This window comes from Amblyraja radiata, chromosome 40 (genome assembly GCF_010909765.2).
Source record: "Amblyraja radiata isolate CabotCenter1 chromosome 40, sAmbRad1.1.pri, whole genome shotgun sequence".
NCBI lineage: Eukaryota > Metazoa > Chordata > Chondrichthyes > Rajiformes > Rajidae > Amblyraja > Amblyraja radiata.
In genome coordinates, this window is record NC_045995.1 from 1,030,627 (window position 1) to 1,044,204 (window position 13,578).

Here is a 13,578-nt window from a genome sequence, read left to right on the forward strand (position 1 = left end):
TCTTAAATAAATTTTCGAGGATGTAACTAGTAGAGTGGACAAGGGAGAACCAATGGATGTGTTATATCTGGACTTTCAGAAGGCTTTCGACAAGGTCCCACATAAGAGATTAGTATAAAAACTTAAAGCACACGGTATTGGGGGTTCAGTATTGATGTGGATAGAGATCTGGCTCGCAGACATGAAGCAAAGAGTAGGAGTAAACGGGTCCTTTTCAGAATGGCAGGCAGTGACTAGTGGGGTACCGCAAGGCTCAGTGCTGGGACCCCAGCTATTTACGATATATATTAATGATTTGGACGAGGGAATTGAATGCAACATCTCCAAGTTTGCGGATAACACGAAGCTGGGGGACAGTGTTAGCTGTGAGGAGGATGCTAGGAGGCTACAAGGAGACTTGGATAGGCTGGGTGAGTGGACAATTGCATGGCAGATGCAGTATAATGTGGATAAATGTGAGGTTATCCACTTTGGTGGCAAAAATATGAAAGTAGACTGAATGGTGGTCGATTAGGAAAAGGGGAGATGCAACGAGACATGGGTGTCATGGTACATCAGTCATTAAAAGTAGGCAACCAGGTGCAGCAGGCAGTGAAGAAAGCGAATGGTATGTTAGCATTCATAGCAAAAGGATTTGAGTATAGGAGCAGGGAGGTTCTACTGCAGTTGTCCAGGGTCTTGGTGAGACCACACCTGGAGTATTGCGTAGTTTTGGTCTCCTAATCTGAGGAAATGCATTCTTGCCATAGAGGGAGTACAGAGAAGCTTCACCAGACTGATTCCTGGGATGTCAGGACTTTCATATGAAAAAAGACTGGATAGACTCGGCTTGTACTCGCTAGAATTTAGGAGATTGAGGGGGGGTCTTATAGAAACTTACAAAATTGTTAAGGGGTTGGACAGGCTAGATGCAGGAAGATTGTTCCCGGTGTTGGGGAAGTCCAGAACAAGGGGTCACAGTTTAAGGATAAGGGGGAAATTTTTTAGGACCGAGATGAGGAAAACATGTTTTCACACAGAGAGTGGCGAATCTCTGGAATTCTCTGCCACAGAAGCTAGTTGAGGCCAGTTCATTGGCTATAGTTAAGAGGGAGTTAGATGTGGCCCTTGTGGCGAAAGGGATCAGGGGGTATGGAGAGAAGGCAGGTACAGGATACTGAGTTGGATGATCAGTCATGATCATATTGAATGGCGGTGCAGGCTCGAAAGGCCGAATGGCCCACTCCTGCACCTATTGTCCTTGTTTCTATGTTTCTAAATAGATCTATCTATCTATTCAGCACTGTTCTCTGGTTGTGGTAGTATGATTCAGATGCCTGATAACAGCTGGGAAGAAACTATCAATGAATCTGGAGGCGTGTATTTTCACACTTCAAAAACGTTTGCCTGATGGGAGAGAGGAGAAGCAGGAGTGGCCAGGGTTCGACTCGTCCTTGATTATGCTGCTGGCCTTGCCGAGGCAGCGTGATTTATAAATTGAGTCAATAGAAGGGAGGTTGGTATGTATGATGATCTGGACATTTCACAGCAATCTCTCGCGTTCTTGTCTGGAGATGTTCCCAAACCAAGCTGTGTTGCACCCTGATCAAATACTTCCTATGGTGCATCTGAGTTGCTGAGGGTTGAAGGGGACATGCCGAACTTCCTATGCCTTCTAAGAACATCGAGACCTTTCTTCAAACTGATTTAGCTCGGGACCCTTCTTCAAACTGATTGTGGTGGAAAGAGGGAGAAGGCAGGAACAGGCGGAGGCAGGGCAACCCGAGGTATGAGCGAGTGAGTGAGTGAGTGAGTGAGTGAGTGAGTGAGTGAGTGAGTGAGTGAGTGAGTGAGTGAGTGAGTGAGTGAGTGAGTGAGTGAGTGAGAGTGAGTGACAGAGAGTGAGTGACAGAGAGTGAGTGAGTGAGTGAGTGAGTGAGTGAGTGAGTGAGTGAGTGAGTGAGTGAGTGAGTGAGTGAGTGAGTGAGTGAGTGAGTGAGTGAGTGAGAGTGAGTGAGAGTGAGTGAGTGAGTGAGTGAGTGAGTGAGTGAGCGAGTGAGCGATTGAGTGAGTGCGTGAGTGAGTGAGTGAGTGAGTGAGTGAGTGAGTGAGTGAGTGAGTGAGTGAGTGAGTGAGTGAGTGAGTGAGTGAGTGACTGACTGACTGAGTGAGTGAGTGAGTGAGTGAGTGAGTGGGTGGGTGGGTGGGTGGGTGGGTGGGTGGGTGAGTGGGTGAGTGGGTGAGTGAGTGAGTGAGTGAGTGAGTGAGTGAGTGAGTGAGTGAGTGAGTGAGTGAGTGAGTGAGTGAGTGAGTGAGTGAGTGAGTGAGTGAGTGAGTGAGTGAGTGAGTGAGTGAGTGAGTGATATGAATGATGAGCGGATGCGGGGGAATAGCGTTTTCATACTCAGGTGGTTGAGACTAAAGTTTAAAAGATAAAAGTTGTGAGATGAGGATTGAAGAGGATGGAATTCGAAGGAGAGAGGAAGGAATATCGGTGGAGGTAAGACGGGATGCACAGATGGGAGTCGGGTGAGACGCGAGAATGGTCGAGGGGAAGCGGGAATTTTCACGTTAGTTACCTAACACTGGCTAATTCAATCTCCATAACATTATTTCGTAACGTATCAAAGCGGAATATGAGGTGGCGTTCTTTCAGTTTGCATGTTTCTCCACTCTGGAAATGGCGGAGGCCCAGGACAGACAGGTCAGTGTGGGAAGTGGAGTTACAATGGTTAGTAACGGGGAGATCCAGCAGGTCTCGGCGGAACGAGGAATGATACGATCGCCGAGTCTACGCTTGACCACGCCGATGAAAATGAGGCCATATCTGGAACACCGCACGCACTAGATGCGATCAGAGGAGTTGCAGGTAAACCCGTCTCATCTGGAAGGGCTCCTGGTGTGTAACGGAGGGGGTATAGCGACAAATGTTACATCCCATGGTGGCTAGCCGTTTTACCCGCATTTCCCAAGAAAGACGTTGGAGAGAGAAGTGAGGACGAGCAGGTGGAGAGTTGGGGGAAATGGAGAGAGAGATAGGGAGTACTAAAGATGAAACGGAGAATTAGAGGAGAAGATGATAGAAGAAACGGAGGGAGAGTGAACTGCCAAAGTAAGAGGGAGAAGTTGAAGTGAGAGGGTTCAGAGCCAGTGGGTTGGCAAAAGGGAGAGAGGGAAGTCAGAGAGATACAGAGAAACGAAGAGAGAATTGCAGTGAGGTGGAGAGACAATAGACAATAGGTGCAGGAGTGGGCCATTCGGCCCTTAGAAACAGCACCGCCATTCAATGTGATAATGGCTGTCATCTACAATCAGTACCCCGTTCCTGCCTTCTCCCCATAACCCCTGACTCCGCTATTTATTAAGAGCCCTATCCAGCTCTCGCTTGAAAGCATCCAGAGAACCTGCCTGCACCGCCCTCTGAGGCAGAGAATTCCACAGACTCACCACTCTCTCTGAGAAAAAGTGTTTCATCGTCTCCGTTCTAAATGGCTTACTCCTTATTCTTAAACCCTGGCCCCTGGTTCTGGACTCCCCCAACATCAGGAACATGTTCCTGCCTCTGGCGTGTCCAAACCCTTAACAATCTTATATGTTTCAATGAGATACCCTCTCATCCTTCTAAACTCCAGAGTGTACGTCCAGCTGCTCCATTCTTGCAAAATATGACAGGCCTGCCATCCCGGGAATTAGTCTTTTAAACCAACGCTGCACTCCCTCAATAGCAAGAATGTCCTTCCTCAAATCAGGGGAACAAAACTGCCCACAATACCCCTGGTGTGGTCTCACTGGGGCTCTGTACAACTGCAGAAGGACCCCTTTGCTCCTATATTCGGTTCCTCTTGTTCTTAAGGCCAACATGCCATACGCTTTTTTCACTGCCTGCTGTACCTGCATGCTTACTTTCATAGACTGATGTACAAGGACCCCCCTGATCCCGTTGCACTCCCCCTTTTTCCAACTTGACGCCATTTAGATAGTAATCTGCCTTCCTGTTTTTGCTACCGAAGTGGATAAACTCACATTTATCCGCATTAAACTTAATCTGCCATTCATCTGCCCACTCCCCCAACCAAGAGGGGAGGGAGGTCTAGTGAAGAGAGGTTCACAGAGAGGGGGCGGCGCAGAGAGGGAAATTAGAGAGGGTAAGAGAGCGAGAGTAACAGTTCAGATAAAGTGACAGCAGTAAGGGTGGAGGGAGAAAGGGAGAGGGAGATGTGCGGCATCACTCTCTCACTCACACACTCGCTCTTCTAGGTTTAGGACAATTCTGAGGCGGCAATGTATCTGTCTCTGAGTGTCGTGAGACTTTGGGACGTTCCTCCTCGGAGGTGATGAAGGCAGAGAATGTGATTGTCCCAGAACAAAGTCAGATCCATTCCAGGCAAGCAAGGAGTGAATGGTTACCGGGGTCACCGGGAGCGTGGGATTGAGGTCATAGTCAGTTGAGCCGCTATCATATTAGGTAGCAGAGAAGAGTGGAGGGGCATTTTCGTCTGAGATGATCTGTTGAACTAATTCTTCAACCGGTGTACAAAGGTTGCCCAGTTCACCTTCAAACTCGGCAGCAGTAGCTCTGAGAGGGTCCCTGGAATTTGGGATTGTGGTGCTCAGTGAAGCAGATTGAAGGAAATCAGATCAAAAACATGAGGTGGAGAGTTGGATCTGATGGAGTTAGAAACAATATCCCCTTTGCTGGAGCAATGTCGCCGCTCTCAATTTCCATCCCTCAGTATCGTCACAATTCCCAACCAGTGGAGTTTCTCAATCAATTCCCTGAATAAATCACAACTTGTCTCATCGGGGATTTCACTTGGCTGATGTAATCTCTTTGGGAATCATTTCCAAATCTCGATTTTTAAACTATGTTGAAACTTCACAGTCCCGGTGGAGACATAAAATGGTATAAAACCTCCGGGAATGGTCTGTCCCAGCATTTCATTTCGAGAGATTACCGGTAGCTCACAGGGGCAACGAAAATGTGGGAAAAGCTTCAGGAATATTTCTACGTGGAGAAAATTTTGTACGTGATCATTGCTGCCGTTGGAGTCCCTGGTAAGTAAGCAGAACAATTCAAGTTTTATAATTCCGTGTGTTAAGCGGTGTTTAACTGATTCTGATCATGTTATGAGATGCCCAACTGATGGTCGTTGTGCAAGAATATGGGGTTTATCAAATCTCTCAGTGAGATAGTTTTTAATTAACTCTGTGATTGTTCTTATTATCAGACAGCCGAAACTAACCCTCGTTTCCCCTCACTGCCGGGACCCACTAGAACCCCTGCATCCGTGGGCATGAACATTGAATTCTCCCAATCTTGTTAGCCCTTGCTGTCTCCTCCCCTTCCTTAGCCCTCGAGCTGTCTCCTCCCATCCCCCAGCCAACGGGCTCCTCCTCCTCCCTTTTTTCCTTCTTTCTCCCCCCCCCCCCCCCCCCCCCCCACCCCTATCAGTCTGAAGAATGGTTTCGGCCCGAAATATTACCTATTTCCTTCGCTCCATAGATGCTGCTGCACCCCGTGAGTTTCTCCAGCATTTTTGTGTACCTTCGATTTTCCAGCATCTGCAGTTCCTTCTTGAACCCACTAGAATGTTGTTCTTGCCTACAGTGTGACCTTGCCCAGAGTTGCCCCACTGCTCGGGACAGGCAGCTCTCAGGGACGGTGTGACTGAGAAGGGTTTACATTGTGAAGTTCACTGTGTCTGAGTTATTGATCAAAGTGAACATACGCTCCCGTGGACATGTCTCAGTGTGGAGTGTGTCACAGACGGCTGAGGAGGTCGAGCTTCTGAACCAGTGGCCGCGGAACTACCGGCGTGTGTTGTTTCCCAACTAAAATCACTGTGGAATGAATCCATTAACGGAACCACTCTGTTACCTGTTATCCCTGCCTTACTCCTGGAACCCTTCTCGTCCCCATCAGATGCAGCATTCCCAGAGTCCTGGTTTAAACACAGTAGGTGACTGTTAAGTCTGTAAAATCAGCTCCATCTGAGACTGTGAGCAGGGTTAACGAGAGAAAGGATTATTGCGCCTATTGTAGCGGGTGGCTCCTCGTTTCCCCCCGCCCGTCTCCTTATCTTTTCTACCGTGAAACAGGCAGGTCGGCCACAGTCGGAGCTGGGTCTGACATTGTTAAAGTTGCCGTCGCGAACTGACTCCAACACTTCTGATCAAATATACTAGGCTTCTGATCTTTAGCTGAAAGTCGAGCCGGTGTTCAGCCCCGGAGAACGTGTTCAATAATAACCATATAACAACCATATAACAATTACAGCACGGAAACAGGCCATCTCGGCCCTATAAGTCCGTGCCGAACAACTTTTTTTCCCTTAGTCCCACCTGCCTGCACTCATACCATAACCCTCCATTCCCTTCTCATCCATATGCCTATCCAATTTATTTTTAAATGATACCAACGAACCTGCCTCCACCACTTCCACTGGAAGCTCATTCCACACCGCTACCACTCTCTGAGTAAAGAAGTTCCCCCTCATGTTACCCCTAAACTTCTGTCCCTTAATTCTGAAGTCATGTCCTCTTGTTTGAATCTTCCCTATTCTCAAAGGAAAAAGCTTGTCCGCATCAACTCTGTCTATCCCTCTCATCATTTTAAAGACCTCTATCAAGTCCCCCCTTAACCTTCTGCGCTCCATTAGCAGATAAAGCAAACCAATTCCAAAAGACGTGGTCTACGTTTATGGACCTATTACAAGCATGAGGTGCAATAGTAATTTAAAAAATAAATAAATAAATAAATGGTATCAGGACCTGGCATTGGGAGATAAAACAACAAAAACAGACTTGGTTGGTAGTCTTTCTGCGGAGTTTAATGTTATAATAGAGCGATTGTCCTCACTTTCTCTTTCTTTCTTTTCTAGGGTCTACTTTCTTACTTTACTTCCTTCTCTAACTTCTTTTCTAAGGGGCTTTCTTTTCCCAACACTCTCCTGCACTTCACAACTCTTGCGCACCTTCTTTACTTTCCTTACTTCTATCTTTTTCTTAACGCTTTTAAAAAAAAAAAAATGAAGCGGTACAAAAAATGTATTAAGATATATGTGTTGTGTGTTATTGTAATTTACCGTACTTCTAATAAAATAAAAAAAACCAAAAAAAAAAACCTTCTGCGCTCCAGAGAATAAAGACCTAACTTATTCAACCTATCTCTGTAACTTAGTTGTTGAAACCCAGGCAACATTCTAGTAAATCTCCTCTGTAGTCTCTCTATTTTGTTGACATCCTTCCTATAATTGGGCGACCAAAATTGAACACCATACTCCAGATTTGGTCTCACCAATCCCTTGTACAATTTTAACATTACATTCCAGATTCTATACTCAATGCTCTGATTTATAAAGGCTAGCATACCAAAAGCTTTCTTTACCACCCTATCTATATGAGATTCCACCTTCAAGGAACTATGCACGGTTATTCCCAGATCCCTCTGTTCAACTGTATTCTTCAATTCCCTACCATTTACCCTGTACGTCCTATTTTGATTTGTCCTGCCAAGGTGTAGCACTTCACATTTATCAGCATTAAACTCCATCTGCCATCTTTCAGCCCATTTTTCCAAATGGCCTAAATCACTCTGTAGACTTTGGAAATCCTCTTCATTATCCACAACACCCCCTATCTTGGTATCATCTGCATACTTACTAATCCAAATTACCACACCTTCATCCAGATCATTGATGTACATGACAAACAACAAAGGACCCAACACAGATCCCTGAGGCACCCCACTAGTCACCTGCCTCCAACCCGACAAACAGCCATCCACCATTACCCTCTGGCTTCTCCCATTCAGCCACTGTTGAATCCATCTTGCTATTCCTGCATTTATACCCAACAGTTGAACCTTCTAAACCAAACTTCCATGAGGAACCTTGTCAAAGGCCTTACTAAAGTCCATATAGACAACATCCACTGCTTTACCCTCGCCAATTTCCCTAGTAACCTCTTCAAAAAATTCAAGAAGATTAGTCAAACATGACCATCCAGGCACAAATCCATGTTGACTGTTCCTAATCAGACCCTGTTTATCCAGATGCTTATATATATTATCTCTAAGTATCTTTTCCATTAATTTGCCCACCACTGAAGTCAAACTAACAGGTCTATAATTGCTAGGTTTACTCTTAGAACCCTTTTTAAACAATGGAACAACATGCGCAGTACGCCAGTCCTCGGGGACTATTCCCGTTTCTAATGACATTTGAAATATTTCTGTCATAGCCCCGGCTATTTCTACACTAACTTCCCTCAATGTCCTAGGGAATATCCTGTCAGGACCTGGAGACTTATCCACTTTTATATTTTTCAAAAGTGTCAGTACTTCTTTTACTTTGAACCTCATAGTATCGATAGCTACTCTACTAGTTTCCCTTACCTCACATAATTCAATATCCTTCTCCTTGGTGAATACCGAAGAAAAGAAATTGTTCAATATCTCCCCCATCTCTTTTGGCTCTGCAGATAGCTGTCCACTCTGTCTCTCCAATTGACCAATTTTATCCCTCGTTATCCTTTTGCTATTAATATAGCTGTAGAAAACCTTTGGATTTACTTTCACCTTACTTGCCAAAGCAAGCTCATATCTTCTTTTAACTTTTCTAATTTCTTTCTTAAGATTCTTTTTACATTCCTTATACTCCTTAAGCACCTTATTTACTTCATGCTGCCTATAATTATTGTAGATCTCCCTCTTTTTCCGAACAAGATGTCCAATTTCCCTTGAAAACCAGGGCTCTTTCCAATTTTTACTGTTTCCTTTCAACCGAACAGGAACATAAAGAATCTGTACTCTTAAAATTTCCCCTTTAAATGTCCTCCATTTCTCTTCTACATCTTTCCCATAAAACAAAATGTCCCAGTTCACTCCTTTTAAATCGTCTCGCATCTCATCAAAGTTAGCCTTTCTCCAATCAAAAATCTCAACCCTAGGTCCAGTTCTGACCCTCTCCATAATTATATTGAAACTAATGGTATTGTGATCACTGGACCCGAAGTGCTCCCCAACGCATACCTCCGCCACCTGTCCCGTCTCATTTCCTAACAGGAGGTCCAGCACTGCCCCTCCTCTAGTAGGTACCTCTATGTATTGCTGCAAAAAACTATCCTGCACAAATTTTACAAACTCCAAACCATCCAGCCCATTTACAGAATGTGTTTCCCAGTCTATGTGTGGAAAGTTGAAATCTCCCACAATCACTACCTTGTGCTTACTACTATTATCTGCTATCTCCTTACATATTTGCTCTTCCAATTCTCGTTCCCCATTTGGCGGTCTATAACACACCCCTATAAGTGTTGCTACACCTTTCCCACTTCTCAGTTCCACCCAAATAGCCTCCCTGGATGAGCCCTCCAATCTATCCTGCCAAAGCACTGCTGTAATATCTTCCCTGACTAGCAATGCAACACCTCCACTTCTTGCCCCTCCAATTCTATCACACCTGAAGCAACGAAATCCTGGAATATTTAGTTTCCAATCACAGCCCTCCTGCAACCATGTTGCACTGATCGACACAACATCATACTTCCAGGTGTCTACCCAGACTCTAAGCTCATCCACCTTTCTTACAATGCTCCTAGCATTAAAATATGCACATTTAAGAAACCCCCCGTCTCTTATTCTCTGTTTATTTCCGTTTTGTTTCTTTCTCGTCTTGTGTCCGAGTGCTTCCCTTTTCCGCTTCCTGCCTCCCATTCTGTCTACTAGCTTTCTCTATTTGAGTCCCCAGTGTTTGTCCCCTTCTCTTTCCGCAGTGAATTTAGTGGCGATTGTGATCCTGTCCCGGGGAAAGTGTGGCCTCTCCACCTGCACCACTCGGTACCTGGTGGCCATGGCAGCGGCCGACCTACTGGTGCTTATCAACGAGGTCATTTTGTATTGGATTCGACATCATTACATTCAATGGAGTTTCCCGTCCCCTGTGTGCAGTGTTATCGATGTACTGAGGTTTGCATCTACAGACTGTTCTGTCTGGTTCACCGTCACTTTCACCTTTGATCGGTTTGTGGCCATTTGTTGCCAGAAGCTGAAAATAAAATATTGCAGCGGGAAAACTGCGACTGCGGTTCTCGCAACAGCCGGCGTTCTGCTCTGGATGAAAAACCTTCCCCGCTACTTCACAGTGGAACCCCGGGGAATCATGGACAATGTCCCGTGGCTGTGTGTCTTGAAAGACAATTATTACACTGACCCCGGGTGGGTGGCATTTGACTGGTTCGACACGGTTTCAACTCCGCTCCTCCCTTTTGCTGTAATCCTGCTGCTCAACGCTCTGACAGTCCGGCACATTTTAGTGGCCAGTCGGGTCCGTAAGGGGCTGAGGGGTGAGAGCAAGGGGGAGAACCGCAGTGACCCGGAGATGGAGAGCAGGAGGAGGTCAGTGGTTTTACTCTTCACCATCTCCGGCAGCTTCATCCTCCTGTGGCTGACGTTTGTTGTACAATTCGTCTATTATCAGATCACAGCAACTGGAAATGATTGGAATAATTCTCAATGGATCTTTAACAACGTCGGTTTTTTGTTGAGGAATCTCAGCTGCTGCACCAACACATTTATTTACGCAGCGACTCAGTCCAAGTTCAGGGAGCAGGTGATGATCGCGGTGAAATATCCGCTCACTTCAGTGCTTCGGCTTATTAACAAATCCGCGCCCTGAGCGGACCCCAGATGCGGCCGCAGTCGCTCCGCTCCAGGCTCCGGCTTCTGACATTCACGGCTGGATCTTCCAGGTGTCAGTCCCGGGCGGATGATCCCATCGACTGCATCGCTCCGGGACCTCCAGCCCGTAACAGCGAGATCAGTCACATTGGTCCGCCCTGGGACCAATCACCCTGTCTCCCTCCGCTTTGACACCGGTCTGGGGTAAACTCCGCCCTGGGACCAATGTTCCCTTCTCCCACTCCGGTTTAGATCTGCCACCTGAACGTGTTCCGTCCTGTATTACCATCCCCAGAATGGTACACCCCCCCTGCCCGCGTTTGGCCCATATCCCTCTCAATCTGTCCTATCCTTGTACCCGTCTAAATGTTTCTTAAACGTCACAACAGTACATGCCTCTGGCAGCTCGTTCTGTGCACTCGTCACCTTGTGTGTACGAGGAAATTCTGTGCTATTTTGTGCAAAACCTGTACCCCATATCCAAATTTATTCAGATAGACATAGACTCAAAGTAAACAAGCACCAACAGCACCCCCACATCCAGTGAGCCTCCTTCCTTGAGGAGCTTAACCACTTTTATGGCCGCTTTGACAGGGACAATCTAGAGATAGCCATCAAGGCTGTGCTCCCTGCCGATCACCAGCACCTCACATTCACCCCCTACGACGTGTACGTGGCACTGAGCAGGATTAATGCACGAAAGGCTGCTGGCCCTGACGGCATCCCCGGGCGCGTTCTGAGGGCCTGTGCTGCGCAGCTGACAGACGTCTGGACTGACATCTTCAACCTGTCACTTGCCCAAGCTGTTGTCCCCACATGACTTCAAACCACCTCCATCGTGCCAGTGCCAAAACACTCCACTGCGGCAAGCCTCAACGACTTCCGCCCAGTTGCACTTACTCCCATCATCACCAAATGCTTCGAGAGGCTGGTCCTGGCACACCTCAAAGGCTGCCTACCTCCCACACTGGATCCCTACCAGTTCGCCTACCGCAGGAACAGGAATACGGAGGATGCCATCTCAACGGCACTTCACTCCGCCCTCTCCCACCTCGACAACAGAAACACTTACGTAAGAATGCTGTTCATCGATGATGGCTCAGCATTCAACACCATTGTACCCTCTAAACTGATCACCAAACTCGGTAACCTGGGCATCGACCCGTCCCTCTGCAACTGAATATTGGACTTTCTAACAAACAAACCCCAGTCTGTTAGGTTAGACAAGCACACATCTTCAACCCTCACCATGAACACCGGCGTTACACAGGGCTGTGTGCTGAGCCCCCTCCTCTAATCCCTCTTCACCTACGACTGCACATCTGTACATGGTACTAACACCATCATCAAATATGCAGATGATACAACGGTAATTGGCCTCATCAGCAACAACGCTGAGTCGGCCTATAGGGAGGAGGTCCAGCTCCTAGCAGCATGGTGCGTTGACAACAACCTGGCCCTTAACTCCAAGAAGACCAAGGAGCTCATTGTGGACTGTAGAAGGTCTAGGGGTGGCACGCACACCCCCATCCACATCAACGGGACGGAGGTGGAACGTGTTTCCAGCTTCAGGTTTCTGGGGGTCAACATCTCCGATGACCTCTCTTGGACCCACAATACCTCAACTCTGGTCAAGAAGGCTCACCAGCGTCCCTTCTTCCTGAGGAGACTAAAGAAGGTCCATCTGTCTCCTCAGATCCTGGTGAACTTCTACCTCTGCACCATCGAGAGCATCCTTACCAACTGTATCACAGTATGGTATGGCAACTGCTCTGTCTCCGACCGGAAAGCACTGCAGAGGGTGGTGAAAATTGCCCAACGCATCACCGGTTCCTCACTCCCCTCCATTGAGTCTGTCCAAAGCAAGCGATGTCTGCGAAGGGCGCGCAGCATCGTCAAGGATTGCTCTCACCCCAACCACAGATTGTTTACTCTCCTCTCATCCGGGAGGCGCTACAGGTCCCTCCATTGCCGGACCAGCAGGTCCAGGAACAGCTTCTTCCCTGCGGCTGTTACATTACTTAACACTGTACCTCGGTGATTGCCAGTCAACCCCCCCCCCCCCCCCCCCCGGACAGTCCTTCCACCGAAAAAAATTGTACTACTACATGCACGTAAATATATTTATTTATTGCTCATATTCTATGTTTGCTCTTCTAGGGAGATGCTAACTGCATTCCGTTGTCTCTGTACTATACACTGCACAATGACAATAAAGTTTGAATCCGAATCTGAATCTGGAGTTCAGTGGCGTGTCGATCTGAAGAAGTGTTTCGGCCCGAAGCGTTGCCTATTTCCTTCGCACCATAGATGCTGCTGCACCCGCAGAGTTTCTTCGTCATTTTTGTCTGGTTGGTCTGTATGATGGTCTGGACATTTCACAGCAATTTCTCGCGTTCTCTTTTTTAGGTTTCAGGTGGGGTCGGGGATTTCATGGTAAAATCAGTACATGGATAGGATAGGTTTAGAGGGACATGTGCCTAACTCAGGTTTGTGGGACTACAGTAGATCGGCCATGTTGTGTGACGTGTCCAAGGTGGGGCTGAAGAGTCTTGTTCCATGCCGTGTGCCTCTATGACTCTGAGGCACAACTTGGGCCATAATAACTCCAACAGTGCAGACTACACAGAGTCCAAACACAAGAGTCGCCACGATTCATGCACCATCTTATACTCTTCACTTTCTCAGAAAGCCTCTCCAAAGTCATGGCATCAATGCACATCTGAATCTTCAATGAGGATGATTCATCGCCTCTACGATCACTCCCTCTGTCCTTTCAACTACTGCCTGCAGATGTTAACATCCTTAGGTGCAGGAGTAGGCCATTCGGCCCTTCGAGCCTGCACCGCCATTCAAATATGATCATGGCTGATCATCCAACTCAGTATCCTGTACCTGCCTTCTCTCCATACCCCCTGATC

At 47.1% G+C, this 13,578-nt stretch overlaps 1 long non-coding RNA gene across 1 annotated transcript; it reads right to left on the reverse strand.

The window, feature by feature from the left end:
• Positions 1 to 1,582: 1,582 nt before the first annotated feature.
• Positions 1,583 to 13,307, reverse strand: LOC116967644. Its single transcript, XR_004410292.1, has 3 exons — positions 13,271 to 13,307; positions 6,400 to 6,403; positions 1,583 to 1,592 (listed from the first exon to the last, which is right to left on the reverse strand). It is a non-coding gene; the product is annotated as an uncharacterized LOC116967644 (long non-coding RNA).
• Positions 13,308 to 13,578: the final 271 nt, after the last annotated feature.